The following is a 13,445-nucleotide window of genomic DNA, read 5'->3' as shown; positions in this document are numbered from 1 at the left end:
TTTTATACATTATAATTGTTTAATTATTTTTAATTTTCCATTAATATCAATAATATCATTATTATTATCATTACCATTATTATTATTAGTAGTAATAACATTATTAACATTCCTTCTACTACTATTATCCCTCTAAAACACCAAGCTTCTCTCTCCTCCATCAGGCAAAGTATCAAGTCTTAATCCCAGTCCGTCTCCACTACTGTCTTGGTAGCTCGTAAAGGGACAGTCTCTCCAACCCTGTGTGTGTGTGTGTGTGTGTGTGTGGTTCTTTTTTCGACATTTCCCTGAACCATACTCCATATATATATATATATATATATATATATATATATATATATATATATATATATATATATATATATATATATATATATATATATATATATATATATAATAAAAAGTAATAGTAAAAATACATATTATTGAAATAACTTAGAACGTAAAAGCGGGTGTTTAATAATTTGACATTATTATTTTTAGTAGTGGTAGTAGCAGTAGTAGCAGTAGCAGTAGTAATAGTAGTTGTAGTAGTAGTAGTAGTAGTAGCTAATCCAGTACTGTCATTGAAATTAACAGAATCGTGATATATTGATAGTAATTAATATCAACATCTATACCTAATCTTGTCAGGTTCAACATCACCACAATAATGGCGCAGCAACATAAACAGCATACGCGTGATGTTTAGCGTCAGTACAACAACGACTTTATGAATAGGGACTAGAAGTAATAACAGGAATAAACACGGTAAAGTTCGTAGTAGTAGTAAAAGTAGAGGTCAGATGAGGCGTTTTAGTACTGTATTCGCTTTACATGACTGTTAATTCTTAGTTGACAGCGTTAATAAATAGAAGGTTATCGTTAACTTTATGATAGAGTAATTTGTAGTTTTCAAAATTATTGTAAGAAATAATTAATGTCATATAATGAGTAAGCTTTGAGTATGCTAAACAGACACGTTAGGACAAGTGCACTACAGTGCGTCTCTACCTAGCTCTTGATATTTTTTACTTAATTTCCAAAAACTGGTGCGGGTCACTGAGCCACAATCGAGGGAGCTGAGTCCTTCGAGCTACAGCACACACAGTGTGGAGAAAACGCTTGAAACAATGGCTGGCATGTCCGCAGGGGTTTCTCTTGTGCGAAAATTTTATTGTAAATAAAGGATAAAAAAGGACTTCAAACGTTAAGTCAAACTCAAAGAAGGAACTCTTGCCTCACATAAGATATACGACGTACAAGTCAAATTTATTCGTAAAAATAAAATCCTCGTTAAGGAGATTTGAAGAATACTTTCTCTTTTTTCTTACCTTGTGTGAAATACGACCAAGACAACGCCCTGAAGACCTGAGGGACGACCCTGGGAGTTGAGTGCAGGATGAGACGGGAATGTCGGGTGGAAGGAGAGGGTCAAAGGAGGCAGGAGGGTAATTTTGAAGCAGGAAGAGGTTTGCAGTAGGAGGGATGCTGGAGGCGGATATGAATAATGGTGGCTGTAATTTATGCAAATCTGCGATGGGGGTTACAAAAAGAACACGAGATGTTTACTCGGCTGTCAAGACCTGGAGTTAAAATCAGTGGTTTTAATGTTCTGAAATTGGCAGGATGGAGAAAGAGGAGAAGGGGGAGAAGGAGGAGGAGGAGGAGAACGGCGACCTGGTGGAGGAGTAATAAAAGATAAGCCCGTCTTCCTCAGTCTTAGCTGAAGGTGGCTGCCTCTTTTCAAGACTTCTTTGTGCTAAATCCCCCGTTGATGAATTATTTTTTGTTCGAGAATAAATCAGATCTACAGTGTCTTGTATTTGACCTCTGACTATTCGTGATCAGGAGGAGACCGTCAATAAACTAGAGCTTTAGTATATAGCATTTAAACGTGTTTATTGAACCCTTTAACAAGATTCTTAGAAATAAAGATATGAAGGTCGATTGACGTTTTTTGTCAAATGCTAAGAATTAGGCAATATAGCATACCAGAACGTCTTCTCTTTAACAACACATCGGCAGGTCTGTACTGTCGGAGTCAACATCAGGCATCAGTCTCCAATATTAATAATTAATTCGTTTTGACTTGTCTCATTATTTAACAGTATTAAACCCCAATACTGTAAGTCTGTGATCGTCTGCGAAAAAGGATGATGAAAAATTTATTTTCAAATTTGAATTTTGTTTATGAATGTGTTCTTAAAGTTATACAGGCATTGTTAATACAGTTGTTTTATATTATATATAATCATATGCAAGGGAAAATAAAATACAAATAATTACCCGGATACGCCTGAGTAGCAAAGGAGATAGTGCTCGACCATTCTTTATGCCACCCATACCTTCCTACCAAATATCAACTCTCTCATAAAAACTGTGGAAATGCATCTGACCCGTCCTTCGTGGAAGGACAGGAGATAGTGCACTAACGATCATCCATTAGTCCACCCGCACCTCCCTACCAAATTTGACCCTGCTCTCTCTCTCTCTCTCTCTCTCTCTCTCTCTCTCTCTCTCTCTCTCTCTCTCTCTATATATATATATATATATATATATATATATATACCCACAAAATATATATCTAGATCAAAGGTTTTCAAAGCATTTTTTATACTGACAAATAAATTTATGTAACATATTATCAGTTTTATGACCATCACTAGGTTTATTGATTTTAATTCCTTAATCAAACTAGCTTCATCTTTCTGTGACACAAGATGATTTGAATACTTCTAAGCTTTTTCCCAAGCAATGGGGTGATTATTATTCTTGAACGAACAAGGCACTGCTTTCAGATGCAGTTCTGATATTATACTTATGTTGTTTGATTCTGAGCTGCAGTGTTTTTCCTGTCTGACCTACATAATTACAATTACATTTGCTACATGGAATACAATAAACACTTCCATTTACATTCAAACTTGGGCTATTCCTTACTAACATATTGGTAATGGTTGAGTCATACTTGAAAACAACATTAATATTTAGAAGCTTGAGGGACCGAACTAACGGGACAAATTCATTACGATAGGGCAGAGTCAAAATATTCTTAAGTGTAGGAACTTGTCTGGTTTGAGAGGAATGAAAGGATTTTTTAGCCCTTTTAAAACAACGATCAACAAACACAGAAGGGTACCCAAGTTTCTGTGCAATAGAACGAATGTGTTTCAATTCATCGTCAATAAATTCAGAGTCACAAATACGCAGACATCTTAAGAACATAGTAGAAAAAACTGACATTTTGGTAGACTCCAGGTGATTCGATAAAAAGTGAATGAAACTGTCTACCTGTGTGGGCTTTCTATATACCTTAAATTTATAGTTTTGGTCATTTCTCATGATAAGCATATCAAGGAAGGAAGGGATCCATTTATTTCTCTTTCAATTTTGAATGTGATACTTGGGACAATATTATTAAGCTTGTCTAAAAATTCCAATGGGTCACTGTTTATATATATATATATATATATATATATATATATATATATATATATATATATATATATATATATATATATATATATATATATATATATATATATATATATATAACTTGTCATTTAACTTAATAAGGCAGATACTGAATTGCTGTAAATCATATTAATGTAAAGCGTAGAGAAGTGATTTAGGAGGAGAGAGCAAGGAACACATCAACATTTTCCGTCTCAAAGACTGAGGCTAACGGAGCTCCGGGCGTCAAAGGCTCCACAAGTTTTCTTTTTCTTCCTATTCTTTCTCTCTTTGTGATCCGACTGGCAAACTTATTAGCATATGATTCTTGGCGGAGTGGCATGCTTTTTAACATATAATTGTTGGTGGTATTGTAGGCTTAATAACATATGATTCCTGGTGATGTGGCAGACTTATTAATAAACATATGATGTTTGGCGATGTGACAGACATTTGGGTAAATAATTATTGAGGGTATGGTACGCTTTTTTTATGTAATCTTTGGTTCTTGACAGTATGACAGGCCTTTTTAATGTATAATTCCTCTGGTAGGGCAGCTTTTTTTTTTAATACCGTATATGGTTCTTGGCTGCTGGAGGTGTTTATCATTCATGATTCTTGATGGTGTTTCAAACCTTTTAATATGTAGTGCATGATGGGGTGGTGCTCAATTTATTATATGATTCTTGTGGCGTATAACCCTCTTTTTTAACTAGTTACTCAAATTTCCTTAGCAGGACTCTGATCTGTTTTGTAAATGAAAGGAAATTAGGTTATGCAGACCCATAAGTCACCAGCCAGACATCAATATTGGCTCTCTGTCATTAATGACCAGATATAAACCACCTTGATGTTGACAACCAAAAGTACATAATTAGGTTCAGTGATACAAGAGACTGGTGCTAAGACGCAAATAAACATAAACGGAAAAGTCGAACCATAAGAACTGCGATTTAGAGCAATACACTTTAAGGTTGTGTCCAGACTTATTCCATTGATCCATACTAGAACAACTGAACTGTCTTTCTCTATTGACCATGTGACATTGAACTAAAGCTCTATTCCTAAATAGAGTTAAATAACAGAAACGTACGCCAACAGTATTAACTATGCGTCGACCACCATCCTAAATGTTTGGAAATGACAGCCGTAATCGGTGGCCGTTAAAGCGTAAACGAGAGATAAGCAGATGGACACACGTGACCGGTCAGCGTGTGTTGCAAACTTTCTCTAAGTATCGAAATAACTTTAATATAGATGAGATTCTGATGATACTAACTGGGAAGTTGATCATTTCGTACTGCTTTGATACACTTAAAGGTGTAATGAAAGTATAAAGGAGATATGTTAACGACTGGTCATTTACTCTAATGCTTGAATTGTATGTCCTTAAACCTACTCATCTCCTTTTCTACCAAGTCCCTGTAATCACTTGTACTCTCCCCACTACAGCGGCTCCAGTCACATAATACTTGTACCATACTGCTCACTTGGGTCAAAAGGAAATGTGTGAGACGTCCTTCATTACTAGATGTACTTATCATGTAGACTATAGGAAGAAAATTATATACAGTACTCCAACAGAATGTCATAGTGGATTGAATTACCTAATAATGTTCCACTCTGGGAAGGAGTTAAGGGTGCAACCTGGCCAGGAAGGTGCACCTCGCTGCTCGAGACAAATAAGGGTGTCAAGCAAGCTCCTCCTCGCCACAACCAACAGAAAAGGGAAACATCGCGGCAAGATAGGGCTGATGAATATGGCCAGGACCCGAGAAAAATTCGGATAGAACCGTAACAGTATCATCCCCGAAACCAAACTTTTTGAAATTACATATTCATGAGTTGGTCGCCTCTGCCTGCAAAAATCTTTTCTTTTCTCGCATTTTTGTTGGTCATCCATTGGCAGGAATTTGGTCTCGTTTCATATTTCAGAATTCTGCACAGTCCTGACAGATTTATGCAGTCAATAGAACTTTTCGTTTTTAGGTTTCTGGAAAAGCCCAACAGATTTATGTCGTCAACAAAACATTATGCTTTCGAATTTTTTTACAGTTTCGACAGATTTCTGCAGCTTAATGTTCATTTCATATTACCGACTCTGACACTTTTCCTCTTGAACTGGACAAATGAATTAACTATAGTGAATCACCAGCTGGCATGAGTCTCATTCGTTTATAAATTGATTTCTCAGTGCGGGATGCATGAGAAGGTGTTGGACGTGAATTTAAGCGTTTGTGAGCCTGGGTAAAACAGTGTAGCTTTCATATTCATTTAAAAAAATCGAACTCACAAGGTCTTGACTATTTTCAAGGGTAACATTAACAAGAAACATATTTATGATATTTCTTTTTTTTTTCAATCCTCTCCTAGAATTTTGTGTTGAGAGGCAAGTCTTCCTTAATCAAGTCCTCAACACCTAGTCAAGGGTTTAATGTTTTATAAATACACTTCCAATCCCATAAAGGGTTTTAACGACGGTGCTTAAGACTTGTAGAATTCTCGGTGGCCAGAAACTTACATGAGAACTTGGGAAAAACGCCTTCAAACTTCACTTAGTCACATGTTAATATAGTTGTCCTTTTTGGAGAATTTCATGATCCACTTTTTTCTATAAAACACTATTCCTTCTCAATGATTAAAACACCACATATTTGTTATAGCGTGTCTCGTGTTTTATGTGTATTATAAAAAAAAAACTAAGTCTTTGTTTATAGAAACAATAATTTTAAGCTCAAGATAGTTGTCCAATACGGTTCATATTTTATCACCCAGTACACAAGATAAATAACCTTATTGTATTTTTATCTTAGGCTCCCAACGGGTAATGGCGAGTCATGAATTATACCTCAGTAAAGGGTAAGTTTGGCACCTGCTGGCGTATCAACAAGTTTCAACGTGATTAAACTATACAGTGTTTTCAAGTAATAATTGAAAAAGAAAAAGAAAATCTCTGAAAAAGCACAGGCTATATAACTTCATTGTGTCTGTCAAATATAAGTGACAGGAGTAAATTGTGTTGAAGTGATACCAATATGACGGTAAACAATTTGTACTTCTGACTCCCAAATGGAAAAGTGGGAAAAAAAATGAAAGGAAATTCGTCTTGAATTGCGAACAAACACGATCAGGAACAATTTTTTCGTTCGGACTGATAATTAGAACAGAGACAAGTAAAACAACTGAGAATATTTGTTAGCGTAATACGAAAATACAAAATAAAGAAAAAAAAGAAAAAATGGCTCAAAGTAAAACGAAAGAATCTCAGGTTCCGGATTGTAAAACTGTCCAGTAAACTTAAAGAAAGGCATATTAAGACAATCATGACACAAGAGGAGCGTAAGATGAGGAGCAATAGCCAAGACGGTAAGCGCCAAGTCTTCTGCTGTCACAGTACTGACGGTTCCTTCTACAGCAGCAGCAGCAACAGCAGCAGAAGCAACAGCAGAAGCAACAGCAGCTTCAGTTAGTGCGCTGGACGAGGAACGTATCGCATTTTAATGAGTTTTATACCACGCGTATAAACAGGGGAACGTTACCCTTACCGCTTTAGTGCATAAGGTTCATATTTTACGTATTACGGTGTTTTATCTGGTTTGCACTAAGTGTTGAATGGTTTCCCATCAAATTGTTGTTCATTGTTGGGGGGAACTAATGGTTCCCTCTCTCCCCCCACTGCCTATCCCCCAAGATCACCCCTCCCCCTTCCCCCCAACCCACGCTTGGATCTATCCAGCTGAAACAAATCACTTTTGCTCACCTTTTTGCCACTGTAACAGCTTGAATATTTTTGTAATTTAGTGGTGTGTAGATGATTCACTTTGTTAGTTTGTATCTTATAATAAAAAAAGAGAGAACATCTCATTTTTCAGTGTACTATGAACTGCGGTGTCTGAGGAGTAAACAAGATGGCCGCCAACATTGTGGGGGCGAGTTGACCTCCCGGAAACATTGCAGAAACGTTTTTTTTTGTAAAGACTTTTTTCACACAATATACATAATATATATATAAATATATAGCTTTAAATCTTTTCACAGCGTCCTTATTGTGATGGGAAACTTCCCCTCAAAATGTAAAGAAGTGTTTGTTTGATTTTATAGAGTAGGGCGACATTTTTATCATCCCTTTATAAAAACTTAAATCACAAATCACTTGCGCCTGATGGTAATTTTTAGAGATATTGTCATTGTATAATTTCCTAGTGTTTTGAGGGTGTTTATTTGTGGTTGATGTCAAAGAGGATGTGTATCCAGATGTGAATTAACAAATACCTCTGATCGACGTGATCCCCAATTAACAAGTATTTCTTAGTTAATATGACCTTGAAGTGACAAGTATTTCTGATAGACATGACCCTGAAATGACAAATACCCTGTACGACATGACCCTGATTTGACGAGTATATCAGATAAACAGTAATTTGAAAAGATATATGCATTTTGTGTTTTGCAATGGATCGAATTATATTTACCTCCATTAGCTTCGGTTTAATATGGTGTTGGAAATCTCCTAATGAGACTCTTCCTTGAGGTTAGAACATTTTATTCGAGGCTTTAGAGAGACTATTGGTCGAGCCTTGGGGGTACTCCTCGAGGCCATGAAATTTTGCTCGAATCTCAAGAGTATTGCTTGAGGCCAGAGAGTGTTGCTCAAGGTTGAAGAGTTTTGCTCGAGGCCATATGGTAGGGGGGGGGGGGTTAAGGGTATTAGAGGCCAAAGAGTGTTCCTCGCTGCTTCGGAATACGACTCGAGCCAAGAGAGTATACTGAATATTGTACTCTGACTGACTGCAGACAAGACCATTACTCAGGCTAACGACACCAGGTGAAGGATGCAACACAGGAGGCCCAGTAAACGTAACACGGGACGGGTGACGGAGGGGCAGAATGTAAGACGGTAATAACAGTGACAAACCGACAGTGCTTTGAATAAGACAGTCCTGGATTAACTAATTCCATTCTCTGTTTCACTTTCTCGCGCGTTTCTCTCTTTACCTGCTTCTCTCTCCTGATACAGGGTGTGTGTGTGTGTGTGTGTGTGTTGTAAATGAGCGTATGAGTGGGTCTATGAGCGTATATGTATGTAAAACATCCGTCTAACTCAAAACACACGCACCTCATCTATGACACACCAATTACAATATTTATATAAATTTCCCACAGTGCAGGGACTAATAAATAACACAACAACCACCAAGAACGAAATAATCCCCCCGACAGAGGTGGCCATATTTTTATCATGTTGACAAATACGAAAGAACAAATTTATCGCCCGTCATTCAGATTTAATTTTTATTGTGACGTCTGTTAATTACTTACCCAATAGCCGGACGGACCGCCAGTACCGCTGTGTGGTTCATTCTGATTAATTGTTGACGTACTGTTTAATTGAAAATACCCTGCACCAATCAGAGAGACAAGTGGATGAAGTGATGATTTGGAGAGTGAGTGAAGTGAATGATTAGGAGAGTGAGTGAAGTGAATGATTAATATGGTAGAGGGTAAACTAAATAGGGAGGTGAAGAAGGAGGGTGAAGGATTTTGACTGTAAATGAGAAGAAACACTGGGATAAATTTTGCCGTTGGTCGACTGGAATGTGAAAGTTATAAATACAAATAAAAAATATTAGTAGATAGGAGATTGAAGGATTGTGATAGAAAGAAAAAATGAAGATACAAATACATATCTAGAGAGAAGGATCGTACAGGTAAGGAAAAATAGGGATGTAAAATAATAGATAAGAAGGACTGCATTAATAAGTGATAAAGGTGTTACATAGAGTAGAGTGGCGATTATGGGCTGAAAAATACAGGTTTCTCCCGACTTTATAAAGATATTAAAAAACATACCTATACGATAACTCACTGAATGGTTGTTTATATGGTTAAAGAACAAGGCCTCCTGTATGTACTCGAGTTGCATACTAATCCATATTATAAGCTGTTAGTTGATCTTAAGGTCTCGTATAGGATAGAGAACTGTGTTATGTTCTGAACACGACACATTTATCAAACCCCGACCATGACGACAAGGCAACTCTTCATAAGACACTTTGACTTAAATAACGACTCCTGACTTAAATAACGACTCCTGACTTAAATAACGACTCCTGATTTAAATAACGACTCCTGACTTAAATAACGACTCCTGACTTAAATAACGACTCCGGGTCTTTGGTATTTGTTAATGGCTATTCTTGTTGTGTTGTATCTGCCGTCATATAGTTCACATCTTCACATGGCCTGCTTTAAGGGTGAAGAGGGCCTTACACTTCAACATTTTAGGATAATTCTGAAGAAATGGAATTATGTGTTTTTGTTCACAAGGTTCATTTGTCTAGAACAAGATTATTCTAATTTATCCGAAGAAACTTTAATGATTAGTTTTCAGATTATTTGAATTTTTTTTGTAAATAAAGGATATTTGAATGGTTTCAGATATTATTATTATATTTATTATTATTAATTATTATTATTATTATTATTATTATTATTATTATTATTATTATTATTATTATTATTATTATTATTATTATTATTATTATTATTATTATTATTATTATTATTATTATTATTATATTATTATTATTACTATCATTATTATTATTATTATTATTATTATTATTATTATTATTATTATTATTATTATTATTGCTATTATTATTATTATTATTATTATTATTATTATTATTATTATTATTATTATTATTATTATTATTATTATTATTATTATTATTATTATTATTATTATTATTATTATTATTATTATTATTATTATTATTATTATTATTATTATTATTATTAAAGTGTTTAGTTTTCCATTCATCAGAGCATATCATCATCCTGAGAATATAGAGATGTATATATAGAGAGAGACAGAGGCATGAACTTGATGGTGTGTGACAAATTTTGGTGTATACGTGAAATATCTTGAATTGAATCCTGATTATTGCTACTCTTTTCTGTATTGATACATTATGTTTCACTGACTTACTTACCATTTGTGCCATTTTTTGGTTTATTTTAGATTTAATACCAGAGAGTTGAATTCCCAGGTATTTTTTCCCACTGAGAATGATTAATGTGGAGTAAGACCGAAGTTGGGAGGAAAATGAGAACTTCTCCAGTGGTTTACACAGCCAACACTTATATTAAATGGCCCCCCAGAAGTTTTCAAGGCTTTAGAGTTTATAGATATTTTATTTTGTCCCTGGTCATCCCACGAGAGCCGCCGCCTCTGCTTCCAAAACAAGGAGAAGCTGAGCCATATTGAACTTCAGAGACCACTTTTGTCAAGGCGACTTTCACGATTTTGAGACACGAAAATTTTTTTTAAAGATAATTTGGATGAATCAGCTACATTGTATTATCTGAAGTTCAATTTTGGCTGACGGTTTGAACTGTGTGTGTTGTTCCTCTCCTCCCTCCCTACACTCTCCCCCAACCCTCCCTCCTTCCCTGAACTAGTAGAGGTTTATAAAGAGTTTATTGGTGGACTTGTAGAGCTCTATGATGTAATACACCAATGGCTTAAAATTATATATTTTTTCCCCTACCTTTCCTTATTCCCTCCCTCCCTCCCTCCCTCCCTACTCTTCTTCATCACCCATCCCATCCCCTTCCTTCTTTCAGGACAATATCATCCCCTGGTCCTATTCCTCCCAAAATTTTTCTTTTTTTTTACTTACACGCACGCACACACACACACACACACACACACACACACACACACACACACACACACACACACACACGTATAGGTACATATAACTTACACACATGCTCATATATAGTCATTTAATGGATACAGACAAATACACAAGTTCATGCATAGTTCAAGGGCATACACAATGCACAGGCATACACATAGATGGACGTACTAGACCACACATTCACTCTCAAATACGCGCGTGTTCCCGCAGAAATATACTTATACTACTACACACAGACACCACACCCCCTTTAAACACCGCCATTCACACACACCTTCACAGCCCCTCCCTCCTTCCCCATAAACGTATATAGGCTACACACAGATTCCTCCTCAGCCCAACACGTAGAACAGGCCTCCTCCCTCGCTCCTCCTCCTCCACTTTCATTCAAGCAGTTTACAACACGTTTCTTATAACCAGGTGCCAAACACAGGAAAATCTTAGTTTTGTGCAACTATTTTTATAACATCAGTTTGGAATACTCTAGCGGGAATGTTCTCTTTCCACTAGAATACCTTGAATATATTTTTGTTTTGCAGCTGTTAACTAACCCAGTATTAGATTTTCCATAACATCTTTGATCATCCTCTTAGAAAGGTTAATTGCTCTGTAATTTTTCAGGTATTATTTACCGGCACCTCAAAAAACTACATAAAGTGTAACTGAAGTTTTATACTTGTTTGTACAAATAAAAGAACTCTTATATTTCCCAAAAGAATGTTAGTCTTATTATCCTTACTGAGAGAGAGTATTTATGTACATCAATGAACACAATTCCCTCGACATGTGTACAGTATCTAGTGTCTAATTGTGGGTCAAATATGTTCTAGATTTATTCTTAGTGACCAATATATTTCATTATAAATCACAGCAAGATTACAAATTGTTAATGTCACCTTATAACGCAAAGAAGAATCTGAGTATCTGAGTTAGTGATGTTTAAACCCTAATACCTTGTACCTATATGACCACCAAGTATATGTCAGATATCGCCAAAGTTCTCAAGAAACAAAGTCCGCCAAAAACACAGGTGAAAACAATGAGAAGAGTGTATACTATATGGCCTACAAATGTTAACTTAATTCATACTAAATTTATATTGTATATATTGATACAAATGCTGAGGAACACAAAGGTTATGGTACAGTACTATTACCTATTACTACGATTCGAACTGATTAGTTGAGGTCTGACCCAACACTTAATCCTGTAGATCATCCAGACTTTTTATTTCTAGTATTAACACAAAACTTAGGATCTGGACATTATTATAATCTTGGGTAATATTATATTATTAATGTTTCATAATTAACATTTTAACTTATACATAAATATTAGAAGAAGAAAATCATAACAACCTGTTTAAAAAAAAATAGTGATAACTTGTACAGAACCAAAGGTCAAAGTTAAAAACATATTGTAGATAATGCCGCTGTTAAGAGGAACATGTACCAGGGTATTAATAACACTCCCAGCAATGGTAGGTTTCGGAGCTATGTAAATATACGAGGTTTCATAAGCATCCCGCGTGTATGTTATGTTATAGACTCCTTGTTATCATGAGGTCATTACTAAGATATTGTAATTTAAATTACATTAATTGCTTATTATGTCCTTCATCATCTGTTCTCCTCTCATCCACCACTCACTAACTACATCTTCTGCAATTCCCTTTCCACCGTTTGTCACATCACCACTTCCTCTCCTTTAAAATACTTTATATTTTGCTCCTTCACTCCTCTTTCACCTCTAATTACTTGATTATCTTCATTTTGCTAGTAAGCTTTCATTATTGCTTCCTCCTACTCCCTTCTGGTACTCCTACACTTCCTACTACCCTCTATCCCTCCTGTTGCTCTTCCTTTAGCTCTCACTCTTCCTTCTCCCTCCTGTTACACCTTCTCCGCATCCCACCATCTCTTTCTCGATCCTCCCACTCCTATAACTTTCAGTCCGTCGTCTTCCTTCAACCATTCACTCGTCACCTATAACCACTCCTGTCTTTCTCCACCTCCTCTCACCAACCTGCCCTCAGGTCATTGCTCTTCCAGTCTCTCCCCAGACCCCTTCCCCATCAGCCATCCACAGATCTGGCAAGGGACACGCAGGACTTGAAATTCAGAGAGTGTTTACGGTTTGTGATCTCTCTCTCTCTCTCTCTCTCTCTCTCTCTCTCTCTCTCTCTCTCTCTCTTCGTTTATCTGGCACTCCACACCTTCTCTAATGGTCAAAGGTAAAAAGATTTACGGGATTAAAACCTTTTCAAGAGGAACTGTTTATACTACGAATGTTCCAGAG

Source organism: Homarus americanus, unplaced genomic scaffold (genome assembly GCF_018991925.1).
Source record: "Homarus americanus isolate GMGI-L3 unplaced genomic scaffold, GMGI_Hamer_2.0 scaffold39675, whole genome shotgun sequence".
Taxonomy (NCBI): domain Eukaryota; kingdom Metazoa; phylum Arthropoda; class Malacostraca; order Decapoda; family Nephropidae; genus Homarus; species Homarus americanus.
Note: the sequence above shows the minus strand (reverse complement) of the source record.